This window comes from Salvelinus namaycush, unplaced genomic scaffold, assembly GCF_016432855.1.
Source record: "Salvelinus namaycush isolate Seneca unplaced genomic scaffold, SaNama_1.0 Scaffold1447, whole genome shotgun sequence".
Lineage (NCBI taxonomy): Eukaryota > Metazoa > Chordata > Actinopteri > Salmoniformes > Salmonidae > Salvelinus > Salvelinus namaycush.
Window position 1 is genome coordinate 52,085 of NW_024058172.1, and position 12,781 is coordinate 64,865.

The window sequence follows — 12,781 nt, forward strand, 5'->3', positions numbered from 1 at the left end:
GACAACGGCTCTAACTTATTGAATGTTTTCCGAGTTTTTTATGAAAAGATGAAAAACAACGAGATAGTGGAAGCAGTGGGTGGTGAAGCAGCTCAGCCAGGACAGGAAGATGGTGAAGAGGAACAAGAGGAGAGTGAAGAAGTGGAGTTTGTTGAGGTGGCAATGATCCTGAATGAAGATGATGTTTTTGAGTACCAGTTGCCGAAGCACCAGCACTGTTCTTGCCACCGACTCAACTAAGTATCTACAGTCAATGCCCTGAAAGCAACATTCAGTAAGAAAAAATAAATAAAAAGTGTCTCGTTCAATATTTGCCAAGTGCCAAGCCCCAAGCACTTTGGAACAAATGAAGATGCTTGCAGCTGCTGCGCCCGAATGCTACAGTACAAGGTGGAACTCCTGGTTCATGGCTGTAGAAAGACTCCTGAGGATCGTCAAAGACAAAGGAGTGGCGGTCGTCAGAGTTCTCTGCACAGTCTTCGAGGTTCCAATGTAGGTAAGGATTATGTATTATTTTGTCATAATTTAAGTTCTTGAATGTTGTCTAAATCTGTTGCAGTTTCCTGACCCTTTGCTTGGGGACTAATAATTGTTTCATGTTGTAGCCATACACTAACATTGATTACTGTAGTTAAATCAGGTGAAATGGTTAGTAGTCCCCTTTGTATAGGGTTAGGAAACGCAGTATTATTATATATAATTTTTTTTCATAGGTTCAATCCAGCTGCACTCGCCTTCCTCACAGAGTATGCTGCCACCATGAGCCCAGTCGCAAAGGCCGTCAACATCCTGCAGGCTGAAACCAATGTCCAGATGGGGTGGCTACTTCCAACTACCAACCTGCTGATCACAAAACTTGACCGACTCAAGTTGTCCCTGAAGTACTGTAAGCCTCTGGTGGATACGCTACAACTGAGACTGAAGAAGCGCTTCAGCCACATGTTTCACAACCCTGAGCTGATAGCAGCTGCAATCCTTCTCCCCAAATTAAAAACAATGTGGACAAAGGATGATACCACCATCAGAATGGGTAACACAACATGTGGTAGATTAATAGTTTTTTATTATTCATAAACTGTGTATAGTGTACATTTTGACACTTCATAGAGTTGAGAAGCACCCATTTAAACTACAATCCTGACTTTGTGGTTCAGTCCAATGGGTAGCCTACTTAGCCCTGTTGCTTGGTTTATATATATGGGGGATGGGGATGGATTAATGTAGGCTCTTGACTGCATGATTGATATTGTCATCTCCCTTGTATTTCAGGAATGGACTACATCAAGGACCTGGAAGAACCCTTGATGCAGCTAGGTGATGGCATCAGTTCATCAGATGAGGACTTCTTCTCTGCCATGAAAACCTCTCAAGCACAAGAAAGCTCCAAACAGATGGACGGACACCTGGCCTGTTCAGCTGATCATATGGAGTTGCTCAAGTCCTTCCCGGCAGTCTGTAAGCTGTCTCTGAGGTTAAACACACCCTTACCTACATCAAGGCTGTTCAGCATTGCAGTACTTGTTTTCAGCCCCAATGGCTGGATTCCAGAAACGTTGAAAACCAGCTTTTCCTGAAGATGAACCGTAAATTCTTCAACTTCAAGTAATGACAGCTTACCGCTAGCAAGCCCAAGGACACGGCTGCCTTATGCGTTTTGTTAATTTATGTTTAAAATTCTAAATCTTTACACCCAAGCCATAAGACTCCTGAACAGGTAATCAAATGGCTACCAGGACTATTTGCATTGTGTGCCCCCCCTAACCCCTCATTTACGCTGCTGCTACTCTCTGTTTATCATATATGCATAGTCACTTTAACTATACATTCATGTACATACTACCTCAATTGGCCCGACCAACCAGTGCCCCCACACATTGGCTAACCGGACTATCTGCATTGTGTCCCACCACCCGCCACCCCCTCTTTTACGCTACTGCTACTCTCTGTTCATCATATATGCAGTCACTTTAACCATATCTACATGTACATACTACCTCAATCAGCCCGACTAAACGGTGTCTGTATATAGCCTCGCTACTGTTATTTTTCACTGTCTTTTTACTGTTGTTTTTATTTCTTTACTTACCTATTGTTCACCTAATACCTTTTTTGCACTGTTGGTTATAGCCTGTAAGTAAGCATTTCACTGTAAGGTTGTTGTATTCGGCGCACGTAACAAATAAACTTTGATTTGATTTATAGGTGTCCTTGTTACGAAGGCATGACCTGACACACTGATGGAGCCAGATACTTAAGGACATCCACCACTGCTTAATATAAGGAATTTAATGTATAACTTTTACTCACGTTTGATGATTGAGTACTTTTTACACCATTGAACTTAAGTACATTTAACACCAGATACTTTTAGACTTTTACTCAAGTAGTATTTTACTTGGTGACTTTCACCTTTACTTGAGTCATTTTCTATTAAGGTATCTTTACTTTTTCTCAAGTATGACAATTGAGTACTTTTTCCACCACTGTGTCTACTTTAATTCACTGACATCAGGAAAGAGATTGAGGGAAAACTCTGTGGAATGGTACTGCTTGACCTACAAAAGGCCTTTGATACAGTTAATCACTGTCTCCTAATCTTCAAACTGGAGGCACTGGGGTTAAGCAGTATCCCTCTAGGCGAGCAAGTAGTAAAGGTTAATGGTTCACTGTCTCAGGCAAAACCAATGAGTTGTGGCGTCCGCAGGGGAGCGTGCTTGGGCCTCTACTGTTTTTTTACTGTATATTAACAATATGAAAGATGCTTGTTCTTGCCGTCTTTTCCTTTATGTGAATGACTCTACACTTCTTGTGTCTCACAAAAGTAAAACTATGTTGGAGAGCATACTTATCACAGAGCTTACTAGCAAATGGCTTGGCGATAATAAGCTATCTCTGCACTTAAGTAAAACTGAGGCAATTATTTTTGGAGCCAGACCTAAATTGAGTAGCTCCTCTGAAATCAGAGTGGAGTTAGGGGGTGAGGTGCTGACAACTAAAACCTGTTAGCTACCTGGAATGCTTCCTTGATGGAAGCTTGGGAGGTGTGAGCAGGGGCACTAAAGTGCAAGGGAAGGTTAATGCCAGGACTAAGTTTTTGGCTAGAAAGTCAAAGCTGCTTGATAAGGACTCCATGAAAGTGCTAGCCACTGCCCTCATTCAATGCCATTTTGACGACGCTAGTACTTCCTGGTTTGGGGGCTTATCTAGGCTTAAGAGGAAGCTCCAGATAGCCCAGAATAAGCTGATCAGGGTAGTATTGAAGGTGGAACTCAACTGGCTGCCTGTTGAGGCTAGGGTGTCCCAGATTAGACTGAGTTTGGTTTACAGAAGTATTTATGGTCCTGCGCCCAGATATCTAACTGATTACTTTCCCTGTGTTAGGGATGACCACAATCACAGAACCAGATCAGGTGTTGCTAATGTGTGGTTATACAGGTTCAGGAGTAATGCTGGGAAAGGCACTTTTTAGTTTACTGGAGCTTCAGAGTGGAATGAGTTGCCTCTGCCCATAAAACGACATCTTCTCTGGGCAGCTTTAAAAATAAAGTAAAAAACTGTTTGATGTCTTCTGTGTCCATATGAATGACCCCTATGATGTAGCTGCAATGATAATGTTCTTCTTCTTTGTTTCAAGAGGACCACAATGGAAATGAAGCCCCAGACTTTGTGCGTTATTGTCACGTTCCTGACCTCATTTCCTTTGTTTAGTCTTTGTTTAGTTGGTCAGGACGTGAGCTGGGTGGGCATTCTATGTTTTGTGTTTCTATGTTGGGTTTGTTGTTTGGCCTAATATGTTTCTCAATCAGAGGCAGGTGTTTGTCATTGTCTCTGATTGGGAACCATATTAAGGTAGCCTGTTTTCACTGTTGGTTTGTGGGTGATTGTTCCTGTTCGTGCGTTCATGTGTTCTATGTTCTCTAGTTCAGGACTGTAGCTTCGTTGGTTTTCGTTTGTTTATTGTTTTGTTCGTATTGAAGAAGTATTCTAATAAATATGGATACATACCACGCTGCGCTTTGGTCCTCCTCTCCTTCCAATGACGAAAGCCATTACAGAATCACCCACCAAACCCGGACCAAGCAGCGTGGTAACGGGCAGCAACGACAGCAGAAGCAGCGGCCCATTACACAGGACTCCTGGACATGGGAGGGAATTCTGAACGGTAAGTGACCCTGGGCTAAAACTGGAGAATATCGCCGCTTTCGTGAAGAGCTGGAGGCAGCTAAAGCCGAGAGGCGGTGGTATGAGGAGGCAGCACGGAAGCGAGGCTGGAAGCCTGAGAGTCAGCCCCAAAAATGTATTGGGGGGAGGCTAAAGGAGAGTGTGGCGAAGTCAGGTAGGAGACCTGCGCCAACTTCCCGTGCTTACCGTGGAGAGCGAGAGTACGGGCAGACATCGTGTTATGCGGAAAAGCGCACGGTGTCTCCTATACGTGTGCTTAGCCCGGTGCGGTACATCCCAGCTCCACGTATCGGCCGGGCTAGAGTGGGCATCAAGCCAGGTGCCATGAAGCCGGCTCAACGCATCTGGTCTCCAGTGCGTCTCCTCGGGCCAGTGTACATGGCACCAGCCTTACGCATGGTGTGCCCGGTTCGCCAGCACAGCCCAGTGCGGGCTATTCCACCTCGCCGCACTGGCCTGGCTACGGGGAGCATTCAACCAGGTAAAGTTGGGCAGGCTCGGTGCTCAAGAGCTCCAGTACGCCTTCACGATCCGGTATATACGGTGCCACCTCCTCGCCCCAGCCCAGTACCACCAGTGGCAACACCACGCACCAGGCTTCCTGTGCGTCTTCAGAGCCCTGTTCCTCCTCCACGCACTCGCCCTGTGGTGCGTGACTCCAACCCAGTACCACCAGTTCTGGCACCACGCACTAAGCCTCCTGTGCGTCTCCAGAGCCCTGTACGCCCTGTTGCTGCTCCCCGCACTAGCCTTGAGGTGCGTGTCCTTAGCCCGGTACCACCAGTTCCGGCACCACGCACCAGGCCTACTGTGCGCCTCAGCAGGCCAGAGTCTGCCGTCTGCCCAGCGCCGCCTGCGCTGCCCGTCTGCCCAGCGCCGCCTGTCTGCCCAGCGCCGCCTGCGCTGCCCGTCTGCCCAGCGCCGTCTGAGCTGCCCGTCTGCCCAGCGCCCTCTGAGCTGCCCGTCTGCCCAGCGCCCTCTGAGCTGCCCGTCTGCCCAGCGCCCTCTGAGCTGCCCGTCTGTCCTGAGCCTTCAAAGCCGCCCGTCTGTCCTGAGCCTTCAAAGCCGCCCGTCTGTCCTGAGCCTTCAGAGCCGTCCGTCTGTCAGGAGCCGCTAGAGCCGTCCGTCAGTCAGGAGCCGCTAGAGCCGTCCGTCAGTCAGGAGCCGCCAGAGCCACCCGCCAGTCAGTCAGGAGCTGCCGGAGCCACCCGCCAGTCAGTCAGGAGCTGCCCGAGCCGCCCGCCAGTCAGGAGCTGCCCGAGCCGCCCGCCAGTCAGGAGCTGCCCGAGCTGCCCGCCAGTCAGGAGCTGCCCGAGCTGCCCGCCAGTCAGGAGCTGCCCGAGTCGCCCGCCAGTCAGGAGCTGCCCGAGCCGCCCGCCAGTCAGGAGCTCCCTGAGCTGCCCTTCAGCCATGAGCTACCCCTCAGTCATGAGCTGCCCCTCAGTCCGGAGCTGCCCCTCAGTCCGGAGCTGCCCCTCAGTCCGGAGCTGCCCCTCAGTCCGGAGCTGCCCCTCAGTCCGGAGGCGCCCATCAGTCCAGTGAGGTTAATTTGGAGGGTCGCCGTTAAGAGGGGCCACGGAAGCGAGGATTAACTATGGTGGGGTGGGGGCCACGTCCAGCGCCGCCACTGAGGACAGATGCCCACTGAGACCCTTCCCTATAGGTTCAGGTTTTGCGGCCGGAGTCCGCACCTTGGGGGGGGGGGGGGGGGCTGGGGTACTGTCACGTTCCTGACCTCATTTCCTTTGTTTAGTTGGTCAGGACGTGAGCTGGGTGGGCATTCTATGTTTTAAGTTTCTATGTTGGGTTTGTTGTTTGGCCTAATATGGATCTCAATCAGAGGCAGGTGTTTGTCATTGTCTCTGATTGGGAACCATATTAAGGTAGCCTGTTTTCACTGTTGGTTTGTGGGTGATTGTTCCTGTTCGTGCATTCATGTGTTCTATGTTCTCTAGTTCAGAACTGTAGCTTCGTTGGTTTTCGTTTGTTAATTGTTTTGTTCGTATTGAAGAAGTATTGTAATAAATATGGATACATACCACGCTGCGCTTTGGTCCTCCTCTCCTTCCAACGACGAAAGTCATTACAGATATCCACGATGATTTTACTGTGCATGTATGGCTTTTAAGTTTTATGTGCGTTTGTTTTTTTAAATGGTCGAATTAATAAACTAAACATCCTATGGGGGCTTTGCCATGGTAGCCAAAATCAAGGTCAGCCCAGCATTTTTATACATGACCCTATACATGATGGGATGTTAATTGCTTAATTAACTCAGAAACCACACCTGTGTGGAAGCACCTGCTTTCAATATACTTTGTATCCCTCATTTACTCAAGTGTTTCATTATTTCAGCAGTTACCTGTACTTTTCTAGTCCTTATTATTCGCCTTCCACTGGAACCTCTAGCGCAACATTTTCTAAAGCTACCGAGACCAAAAAAACTTTAAAACCTATAGGCTGACTTTCTCCAGGTTGCTTGGAAAAAACCTTTTTGATAGTACTATTACTTTTCATACTACAACCACATTTGCATGAATCACAATGGAGGATTTACCCAAACAACCCAATATTCAAGTCTATCAAAGTAGTCATAGTGCTAAACAGAACTCCACCAATCCTTAGCTAGAACCTCCATATGCAGCTTACTCTGTGTCTGTCTAAAACAGCATTTCCCAATCTCGGTCCTCAGGAGCCAAAGGGGTGCACTTTTTGTTTTTTGCCCTAGCCCTACAAAGCTTGATGATTAGTTGATTATTTGAATCAGCTGTGTAGTGCTAGGGTAAAAAACAAAACGTGCACCCCTTTGGGTCCCGAGGACCGAGATTGTGAAACCCTGGTCTAGAATGGCAACGCAGTACGCTATTGAAGCACGTTCTTTCCGTGGCTTACCGCCCCCGGTTGAGCTGGCTGTGCCTTGACTGCCGCGGCTGAGGAGCATGGTCATTGGAGAGAGCCAAGGGGGGTGGCACTGTACTGTGCTGGCTCTGGTATTTTCTAGACACATTCTCCTTTCTGGCACAGTTCCAGCAATTATGCTGAATGCCCATAGGAAAACCCTTTGAATAACCCTTTTGGGTTCCAGGTAGAACACTTTTCACTGATTGTTCTACATGGAACCAGAAAGGGTTAAGCTGGAACCAAAAAGGGTTCTCCTGTGGGGACAGCCGAAGAACCCTTTTTTCTAAGAGTAGAGACTACATAATGAGACCACAGACAACAGTACTGGATATGTAATAAATCACTCTGTGCCTTGAGATGTCATAATACTCCTAGTCTGTTAACTGACCAGAATCATGCTGGTCTACAATCTTTGTTGATGAATTATCATACTGTTAACAGCAATACACAAGTGCATGAACAGTAACCTCCCCTGAATTTCAAATCAAGTTCCATCCCCCACTACATCCTATGCACTTTTGGATTCAGGGTACATTTCAGCTTTAATAGAATATCAAATGATCTGGTAGCTTGACATCATCATTGTAAAGGATTCAGATAGGCTACACGATCACAACAACATTTATAATGACCATCTGAACATCTTTTTAGAGAAGACTATGCTGTGATTTTGAACATGTAAACCTCAGTGTTTAATGTATGGATTATATCGATTTTGTCAGATAATTTTTTTTAATAGATGTTGAGTCTTCTGTGGTTTGAATCCATAGCAACATGGCCATAGTTTCATTAAAACATTTCATTTTCAGTAGATGCAGTCGTATGCATTTTCATCATCGCAGTAGAAACACTGAAATGTAGCTTTTGAAATAACGATCTCACAACTTTAATAGCAGGTTTAGAGTTACAACAGCAGGTTGTGACATGTGTTAGCACAAATCAAATTAACAAAATAAAAAAAGGAGTTAAAAAGGTCAAATCCTACGGCCCATCTATGACCATGTATTAAAATGTTTTTGTTCACTTACAATATTAAAAACAGATCACGAGTTAGTCAATGTGTTACCAGGAACTACAAGCATCAAACCAAATAAATGGAGAGGTTCTATGAGCTCTGCCTAAAAAAAACACATGACTTCCTACACATGAAAGCACTTGGTCGGGTCCAGGTCCAGTGTCTGTCACACTTCATTGACTTCGTCACCTGTGAAAATGTCAATCATCAATATAACATTCCCTGCTTGGCCTAGGATTTTACAACATATAAAACAATGAACATAAATCTTCACAGGGCCGGCCCCCGACCAAATAATATATACTGAGTATATAAAACATTAAGAACACCTGCTCTTTCCATGACAGACTGACCAGGTGAATCTATGATCCCTTATTGATGTCACTTGTTAAATCCACTTCAAATGAAGGGGAGGACACAGGTAAATTTTTTATTTTTAAGCCTTGAGACATGGATTGTGTATGTGTGCCATTCAGAAGGTTAATGGACAAGACAAAAAATGTAAGTGCCTTGGAACGGGGTATGGTAATGGGTGCCAGGCACACCGGTGTGTGTCAAGAACTGCAACGCTGCTGGGTTTTTCACACATTTTTTTATGCTTTTTTTTCACAGTTTCCCATGTGTTGTGTGTTATAATTGTAGAATACACAAGGTGCAGTTTTGAAATTTTGTTGTGGATTGGCAGTTTCTCTTGTTATGTCCGTCACTCAATCAGCCATGTCAGCTCACAATTCTTAGATTGGGCCCCTGATTGTGCCTAGAGCGACTTACAGGAGCATTTTTAGGGTTAAGTGCCTTGATCACGAGCCTAGTTGGCTCGGGGACTCGAACCAGCAACCTTTTAGTGGCCTAACTATCCTTTTATTTATTTTTTGTAGTACGTTTACTAGTTTTTCTCCCCAATTTCATGACATCCAATTGGTAGTTACAGTCTTGACCCATCGCTGCAACTCCCCTCCAGACTCGGGAGAGGCGAAGGTCGAGAGCCATGCGTCCTCCGAAACACGACCCTGCCAAGCCACACTGCTTCTTGACACACTGCTCGCTTAACCCAGAAGCCAGAGGAAACACCATCCAGCTGGCGACCGAGGTCAGCTTGCAGGTGCCCGGCCCACCACAAGGAGTCACGTGAGCGCGACGGGACAAGGAAATCCCAGCCGGCCAAACCCTCCCCTAACCCGGATGACGCTAGGCCAATTGTGCGCCGCTTCATGGGCCTCCCGGTCACGGGATTGAACCCCGATCTGTAGTGACGCCTCAAGCACTGTGATGCAGTGCCTTACACCACTGCCCAACTCAGGAGGCCCCTCAGCCCAACGATCTTAACCGCTAGGCTATCTGCCGCCCCGATGATTTTGTTAGTCACTCTCATATCATTAACATGGCATAAGTCTTGACAAAATGTGTAGAATTGCAGGACATTAGCTTTAAAAACATAAAACTTCTCTCAACCCCATGACAAAATGGGAAGAATTGTAGGAAATTAACTGTAAAACTACTAATTTTATCCTCTCTGCCCCATGGCAAAATTGTGGAATTTGTTATAAAGTTGCTAAACTTCTCTCCGAACCATGGCAAAATCTGTAGAATTGCCGAAAGTTTGCTTTAGAAATGCAACATTTCCTTTACTCCCTAAGACAAATGTATAGAATTGCAGAAAATTTGCTTTACAACAAAAATATTTATCTCCGCCGTCAAGAGGGGGGCCACTAAATGTTTTTCCTGTGAGGTGCAAATCTCACTTAGGGCACTCAAAATGCTAGGGCCGGCCCTGTATCTTCATTCCTGTCAGTTAACTTCTTATGGCTGCAGCCCGGCGTCGGTACACTTATGACAACAGCCACTTCAAGTGCAGGGCGCGAAATTCAAAATATATATTTTTTAAATATTTAACTTTCACACATTAACAAGTCCAATACAGCAAATGAAAGGTACACATCTTGTGAATCCAGCCAACATGTCCGATTTTTAAAATGTTTTACAGCGAAAACAGCACGTATATTTATGTTAGCTCACCACCAAATACAAAAAAGGACAGACATTTTTCACAGCACAGGTAGCATGCACAAAGCCAACCTAACTAACCAAGAACCAACCAAACTAACCAACAAACAACTTCATCAGATGACAGTCTTATAACATGTTATTCAATAAATCTATGTTTTGTTCGAAAAATGTGCATATTTCAGGTATAAATCATAGTTTACATTGCAGCTACAATCAGAAATTGCACCGAAAGCAGCCAGAATAATTACAGACACCAACGTCAAATACCTAATTACTCATCATAAAACATTTCTGAAAAATACATAGTGTACAGCAAATGAAAGACAGGCATCTTGTGATTCCAGCCAATATTTCCGATTTATTAAGTGTTTTACAGCGAAAACACAATATAGCGTTATATTAGCTTACCACAATAGCCAGAAACACATGCCATTTCCCAGTAGCAAAAGGTTAGCGATCGTAACAAACCAGTAAAAGATATATAATTTTTTGACTAACCTTGATATTCTTCATCAGATGACAGTCCTATAACATCAGGTTATACATACACTTATGTTTTGTTCGAAAATGTGCATATTTAGAGCTGAAATCAGTGGTTATACATGTTGCTATCTTAGCTACTTTTTCCACAACGTCTAAACAGCAACGATATTTTTCTGACACGTTTTCTGACACACATATTCTGACCAAATAGCTATTCATAAACATAACTAAAAAATACATGTTGTATAGGAAATGATAGATCCATTAGTTCTTAATGAAATCGCAGTGTTAGAATTCTAAAAAATAACTTCATTACGACATCCAGCTTCGGTATAGCTGAGTACCCCAAAGTTGGCCGCCGGCGACTAGTTCACATGCACGACAGATATATGAAATAGCATCATAAAATGTTTCTTACTTTGGTGATCTTCCATCAGAATGTTGGACAAGGTGTCCTTTGTCAAGAACAATCGTTGTTTGGATTTAGAACGTTCATTTTCCCTCTTGAATTAGCAAGCGCACTTGCCAAGTGGCTCGAAGCTGTCCATGTCAACAAACGGAAGAGAACGGAACACGGCAAAACTCCCGAAAAATTTTCAATAATCTGATGAAACTATATTGAAAAAACATACTTTACGATGATATGGTCACATGTATCAAATAAAATCAAAGCCGGAGATATTAGTCGCCTATAACGGCAGCTAAACAGAAGGCAAATCCAAGTCCCCTTTCGCGCTCACCAGAAAACAGGAAATGGGCGGACACGTCATACAAAGAGCTTGTATTCCACTTCAGACCAAGATAAACACAAAATTTCTTCTCTCACCGCCTCTTGACATCCAGGGGAAGGTGTATGAAGTGCACGTATACTAATACGTATCATGCCCATGTATAGGCAGGAAGTAGAACAGAGCATCGATTTCAGACTTTCCACTTCCTGGTCAGGAAGTTTGTGCCAAATGAGTTCTGTTTGACTCACAGATATAATTCAAACGGTTTTAGAAACTAGAGAGTGTTTTCTATCCAATAGTAATAATAATATGCATATTGTACGAGCAAGAATTGAGTACGAGGCCGTTTGAAATGGGCACCTTTTATCTGGCTACTCAATACTGCCCTGCAGCCCAAACAGGTTAAGCATGAGTATGAGAAATGTAGGTTTGGTTATAGAAAGGTTGTTATGTACTTACTCTCTGCACACGGGGAGCTGTATTCACTCACAGCTTCATCACCTGAAAACAGAAAAGAGGAGAATGCAGAGGGTCAGTTCCTTTATAATGATAACTACTTCCCTGTCAGTCAACATCATTAAACTCCCACTTCAGGGGTGAACCAATGGGCTAGAGGCCAATTTCAAGTTTTCATAAACAATCGGAAATTGGTATTTTTGGGCGCCGATTTGCCAATTTTTTTATATTTTTTTTGACCTTTATTTAATCTTTATTTCACTAGGCACGTCAGTTAAGAACACATTCTTATTTTTCAATGACGGCCTAGGAACGTTCTGCCTCGTTCAGGGCAGAACGACAGATTTTTAACATTGTCAGCTCGGGGGGGAAAAATCTTGCAACCTTACAGTTAAACTAGTCCAATGCTCTAACACCTGATTACATTGCAATCCACGAGGAGGACCTGCCTGTTACGCAGAATGCAGTAAGCTAAGGTAAATTGCTAGCTAGCATTAACGGTATCTTATAAAAAAACAAATCAATCAATGACTGTCATTGCTCCAGGTGTACTTAACCATAAACATCAATGCCTTTCTTAAAATCAATAAACAAGTATATATTTTTAAACCTGCATATTTAGCTAAAAGAAATCCAGGTTAGCAGGCAATATTAACCAGGTGAAATTGTGTCATTTCTCTTGCGTTCATTGCACACAGAAACAGTTTGGGCCGCCTGGCTCTTTGTGAACTAATTTGCCAGAATTTTACGTAATTATGACATAACATTGAAGGTTGTGCAATGTAACAGGAATATTTAGACTCATGGATGCCACCCGTTAGATAAAATACGGAACGGAAAAATCGTTTTGTTTTCGAGGTGATAGTTTCCGGATTAGTCAAAGGTATATGGTTTAGAGAGAAATAGTCGACGCGTTATAATTCCTGTAATAACTTGTGGCTGAACTTGAAAGGGGTTCCTTCGTTATTTTACCGTTCATGTCTTCCATAGAGAATGTCTTGATCTA

The 12,781-nt window shown here is 44.4% G+C and overlaps 1 long non-coding RNA gene across 1 annotated transcript; it reads right to left on the reverse strand.

Moving 5' to 3' along the window:
- Nucleotides 1-8,057: 8,057 nt before the first annotated feature.
- Nucleotides 8,058-11,835, reverse strand: LOC120036723. The gene is made up of 2 exons (XR_005474618.1): nucleotides 11,779-11,835; nucleotides 8,058-8,287 (listed from the first exon to the last, which is right to left on the reverse strand). It is a non-coding gene; the product is annotated as an uncharacterized LOC120036723 (long non-coding RNA).
- Between the last annotated feature and the right edge of the window lie 946 nt (nucleotides 11,836-12,781).